Raw genomic sequence first — 6,350 nt, 5'->3', positions numbered from 1 at the left:
TTGCAGATAAGGTAGTTGAAGATGTAATTAGTTAACACGAGATCATACTGGAGCAGAGTGGACCCCTAATCCAATGTGACCACTGACCTTACAAGAAGGGGACATTTGGACAGATACAGATGACCACGGAGGGGAGATGACTTCAAGGGACCTGGGGGAAGCCAGCAACTTGCAAGCCAGGGGAAGCCTGAGGCTACTGGAAGGAAACCAGGAGAAAGGTCTGCAACAGATCCTTCCCGCAGAGCCTTCAGAGGGAGAATGGCCCTGCCCACAACTCACCTCTGGGCTCCTGGCCTCCAGAACAGAAAGGGAATATATTTCTGCTGTTCCCAGCCACCCAGTTTGTAGTCCTTTGTTACAGAAGGTCTGTTGTTGTTGTTCAGTTGTCCAATCATGTCCGACTCTCTGAGACCCCATGAACTGCTGCACACCAGGCTTCCCGGTCCTTCACTATCTCCTGGAGTTTGCTAAAACTCATGTCCATTGAGTCAATGATGCCATCCAACCATCTCATCCTCTGTCATCCCCTTCTCCTCCTGCCTTCAATCTTCCCCAGCATCAGGGTCTTTTCCAGTGAGTTGGTTCTTCGCATCAGGTGGTCAAAGTATTGGAGCTTCAGCTTCAGCATCAGTCCTTCTGGTGAATATTCAGGGTTGATTTCCTTTATGATTGACTGGATTGATCAGCAAAAAGATATAACACAGAAGCTGTAGAAAATGAATTTATATACGTATTTCATAGGGTCCTTATAAAAGGGAATTACAAAGGTCAGAATCAGAGAGAAATGAGAGGATGTCGAGCTGCTGGTTTTGAAGATGAAAAAATAGATCATGAGCCTTTAAAAAATATACATAGGGGGACTTTCCTGGTGGTCCAGTGGCTAAGACTCTGAGCTCCCAATGCAGGGGGCCTGGGTTCAGTCCCTGGTGAGGGAACTAGATCCCTCATGCTGCAACTAAGATCTGGCCCAGCCAAATAAGTAAATAAATAAATATTTTAAAATATAAGTGTGGGGACTTCCCTGGTTGTCCAGTGGTTAGGACTCCAACCTTCCACTGCAGGGGGCACGAGTTCTATCCCTAGCTGGGGAACTAAGACCCCACATACCTCATCACATGGTTGAAAAAAAAAAAAAAGACCTTGTCCACCTTCCTGGGTCTCCATCTATATAGGCTGGGATGCCTATACCAGCATCCCAACTGGCCTATCCCTGCCCAGGGTTCTTACACAGTCATCAGTGTGATTAACAAAACATAAAGCAGGGCACAGGTCTGCTCAAACCCAAGCTGATGTCTTTCCATCAATATTTTGGGGGTAGAAGGAACATTTTAATTTAATTTTTTTTTTTGCTGTGCCATGAGGAAAGTGGGATCTTAGTTCACTGACCTGGGATCAAAACCGTGCTCCCTGCATTGGGAAGGGAAGTCCCTCGACTTCTTTAATTTTAATTTTTTGAAAAGAAAAACATTTGGGAATTTCCTAATATCCAGCGGTTAGGACTCTTCACTGTCACTGCTGAGGGCCTGGGTTCAGTCCCTGATTGGGGAACTAAGATCCCACAAGCCATGTGTTGTGGCTAAAACAAAGAGAAAGAAAGGAAAAACATTTAGTTTTACTCATAAATGACCACAGTTCATAATAATGGGATGTGAGAAATCACTAGGGACCACAGAAGTATCCAGACTTCGGAATGAGATTGAGCCCAGCCACTCTCATCTCCTGTTCCAGGCCTACTTTTCTTTACAATCTAAAGAAAAAAAATGGGGGCAACATACATGAGATATAAATTTTACCAATGTAACCATTTTGAAGTGTTCATTTAGTGACACTTAAGTGTATTCACACTGTTGTGCAACCATCCCCACCATCATCTCCAGAACTTTCTCATCTTCCCAAACTGAAACTCCGTCCCAGTGAAACACTGACTCCCTATTCCCTCCCCCACCCCCTGGCCCCACCATCTCCTTCCTCTCTCTGTGGATCTGACACCTCTAGGGACCTCCAGTGAGTGGAATCAGACAGTGTGTGTCCTTCTGGTTTATTTCACTGAGCATCACGTCCTCAAGGTCCATCCAGGTTGTAGCAGGTGTCAGAATCTCCTTCCTTTTGAAGGCTGAGTAATATTCCACCGCGTGGATGGACCACATTTTGCTTATTCATTCATCCATCAATAGACATGTGGGTTGTTGCCTCATTTTAGCTATTGTGGATACAGCTGCTGTTAAACATGGGTGTTGCTTTGCTTTTTAAAACTGATATGTCATTCACATACCAGAATATTCACTCTTTAATATGTACAATTCAGTGGTTTTCACAGAATTGTGCAATCATCACTACTATATAATTTTCAAGCACTTCCATCACCCCAAAGAACAACCCCGTCCCCCTTAGCAGTCACTCCCCTCCACCAGGTCCTGGCACCCACAAATCCACACCCTGTGTCTGTAGATCTGCCTGTTCTGGACGTTTCCCATCAGTGGAATCACAACTGTGTCCTCCTTCTGTGTCTGCTCCTCTCACTGAACATCGTGTCCCCAGGACCCATCCATGTAGCAGTCAGTGTCAGGGCTTCACTCCTTTTTATGCCTGAATCCATGACCTGCAGGTGCCCTGGTCACTGCCCTAGAATCTGTTGCTCCAGCCTCACTGGTTTCCTGCCTAATCCTCCATCATGAATCCCAGCCCCACACTTTACCCTTTACCCTCACACCTGGGAACCTGCCCATCCTTCTTCAGATCTCTGTTCTCTACCACCTCCTTGGAATAATTCTCCCTGATGATCATTTCAATGAAAGAACTGACCCCTTAGACAAACCTAGTCTTGGTCTGGTTCTATGGGGTTTCTTGGGGTCTCTTACCTTTTGTCATTTGGGGGCTATTTTACAACTATGTACATTGTAGAAAATGGATGCTTGTAGCAATGATTCTTTTTGTTTTTGTTATTTATTTATTATTATATTTGGCAACATTACACGGCTTTTGGGATCTCAGTTCCCTGACCAGGGATTGAACCGGGGACCATGGCAGTGAAAGTGCAGAGTCCTAACCACTACACTACCAGGAAATCCCTTGGCAATCATTCATTAAAAAAAAAAAAAATTGTTGTTATCCAGTCACTAAGTCATGTCCGACTCTTTGCAACCACATAGACTACAGCACATCAGGCTTCCCTGTCCTTCACCATCTCCTGGAGTTTGCTCAAACTCTTTTTCATTGAGCCAGTGAACCATCTCATCCTCTGTTGCCTGCTTCTCCTCCTGTCCTCAATGTTTCCCAGAATCAGGGTCTTTTCCAATGAGTTGGCTCTTTGTATCACGTGGCCAAAGTATTAGAACTTTAGCTTCAACATCAGTCCTTTCAATGAATATTCAGGTTTGATTTCCTTTAGGATTGACTGGTTTGATCTCCTTGCTGTCCAGGGGACTCTCAATAGTCTTCTCCAGCACCACAGTTCAAAAGTATAAATTCTTTGGCTCTCAGCCTTCTTTATGGTCCAACTTTCACATCCATACATGACTACTGGAAAAATCATAGCTTTGACTATATGGACCTTTGTCGGCATATTTTTAAATTTTTCTTCCCCAATTCATTTATTTTCTTATTTTTATTAATTTACTCTTTGGCCACACAGCATGTGGGATCGTAGTTCCCAGACCAGGGATCAAACCCGTACCCCTTACAGTGGAAGCACAGAGTCTTAATCACTGCACTGCCAGGGAAGTCCCTGGCAATGATTCTTGTCAAGAGAGATACAAATTAATTGTGCACAATCATGTCTTGCTTCTATCTGTAATTCATCCAAGCATTGCTCACCTGTCTCTATGTGAGTGTTCTTTGGATTTTCCTTTGAACCCATTGTAACACCTTGCTGGTTCCCTCATTAATGAATGAATGAAATAAAATCTTTTGACCTGTGTTCATTAAAAAAAAAAAAAAGGCCCCAGGCCCCCATCACTGTCTATTCAGTTTCTCTGATTACTGTCTTCAGTGAATCACTGATAATTTTCTGAAATTCTTTATGTACGTGTCTATTTGCTTATTATCAGTATTCTCCACTAGAATGTGAGCTGGAGATTGGGAACTTGGCCCATGGGAGGTGCCAAGGGCTAGCTAAGTGGGTTTCTAGGCAGACCAACCACTGAGCAGAACATTCTAGAATTGTCAGGGTGTCCACATTAGGCTCAGTGACACCCCTGGGTTTTAGGACCTGCCTACAACCCCACCATTTTTGAAAGAGAAATGCTTACCCTAGCTTTCTTTCCCAGAACTTCTTCTAGAAATATCACTAGGATTCCCAAGGCTTGTGTGCAAACTTCTTCAACACCTCAATCTGTGAGCTCCCTGGGCCCAGTGGCAGACCCCAGTGACATCCCCAACAGCCAGGGAATGCCCCCCATCCACTCCCTCTTGGATATTGGTTGAGAGAACAGTCAATGCCTAAAAACATAATCTAAATGGGAAAAGAATTTGACAAAGAATATATACATGTTATATGTATGGGCTTCCCCAGTGGCTCAGTGGTAAAGAATCCACCTGCAATGAAGGAGACACTGGAGACGTAAGTTTGATCACTGGGTCGGGAAGATCCCCAAGAGGAGGGCATAACAATCCACTCCAATATTCTTGCCTGGAGAATCCCATAGACAGGGGAGCCTAGTGGACCAAGTCCACAGGGTCACAAAGAATTGGACACAACTGAAGCAACTGAGCATGCACACATATGTGTAACTGAGTTACTTTGTTGTACACTTGAAACTAATACAATATTGTTAAGCAATTATGCTCCAACATTAAAAAAACAAACAAACAAACAAAAACAACTAAAGACATTTGATCCAAGTTGCCAAGTGCCTTCCTTGTTTGCTGGCTGCTTTGTAAGCCTATGAAGGAGATATGGTGCTTGCCACTATTGATATATTGAAGCCCAGGGGATGGAAGAAGATATTCTTGCAAATGGAAATTAAAAGAAAGCTGGAGCAGCAATACTCATATCAGACAAAAATAGACTTTAAAATAAGGACCACTGTAAAAGACAAAGAAGGACAGTATATAGTGATCAGGGAATCAATCAAGAAGAAAACATAAAAATTGTAAATATATATGCACCCAACATAGGAGCACTTCAGTATATATTTGCCATATATGTGGCAAATATCAACAACCATAAAGGGAGAAATGACAGTAACATAATAGTAGTTAGTAGTGGGGGACTTTAACATCCCACTTTCATCAATGGACAGGTCATCCAGACAGAAAATCAATAAGGAAACACAGGCCTTAAACAACACATTAGACCAGATGGACTTAATTAATATTAATAGAGTGTTCCATCCAAAAGTAGCAGAATACACCTTCTCAAGTGCACATGGAACATTCTCAAGGATTGACCACATGCTGGGTCACAAAGCAAGCCTTGGTAAATTTAAGAAAATTGATATATCAAGCATCTTTTCTGATCACAACACTATGAAATTAGAAATAAGTTACAAGGAAAAAAAATCGAAAAAACACAAACATGTGGAGACTAACAATATGCTACTAAACTGAGGCCCAGAATGGGAGGGTTCAACCTGGGCTGCAGAATCAGAACAAGAGGATTGGTCTTAAGAAATGCCAGCTTTGGGACTTCCCTGGTGGTCCAGTTAAGAATCTGCCTTGTAATGCAGAGGACACTGGTTTGATCCTTGGTCTGGGAAGATCCCATATGCCTCAGGGTAACTAAACCCATGCACCAGAGCTACTGAGCCAGCTCTCTAGAGACCATGAACTACAACTACTGAACCCATGTGCTGTAACTACTGAAGCCTGAGCACCTAGAACCTATGTGTCCCAACAAGTGGAGCCACTACAGTGAGAAGCCCACACACTGTACCAAAGAGTAGCCCCTGCTTGTCACAACTAGAGAAAGCCCAGGTGCAGCAATGCAGACCCACCATGCCCTCCTCCAGATAAGAATTACAAATAAATCAATCTTTAAGGATTCTGTTAGCTGCAAAATACTCCTCTATCAAAAAATAAAGCCACTGTAAACCAACTCTACTTCCATAAAAAAGTAATTATATATATACATACATATATATATATAATATTTACTGAGATATAATTCACATGCTCAACAATTCACCCTTTTAAAGTATGTAATTCAGTGGTTTCCAGCATAGTCACAGAGTTGTAAAATCATGGCCACTATCTACTTCCAGAACATTTTCATCATCCCCAAAAGAAACTTCATTTCTACTGGTATTCGTTCTCCACCCAATTCTCCCCAACACCTCCCAGCTCCAGGCATCCACTAAGCCATATTCTGTCTCTGTATTTGCCTGTTCTGGACATTTTGTATAAATGGAATT

This window comes from Oryx dammah, unplaced genomic scaffold (assembly GCF_014754425.2).
Source record: "Oryx dammah isolate SB20612 unplaced genomic scaffold, SCBI_Odam_1.1 HiC_scaffold_5, whole genome shotgun sequence".
Classification (NCBI taxonomy): Eukaryota; Metazoa; Chordata; class Mammalia; order Artiodactyla; family Bovidae; genus Oryx; species Oryx dammah.
Note: the sequence above shows the minus strand (reverse complement) of the source record.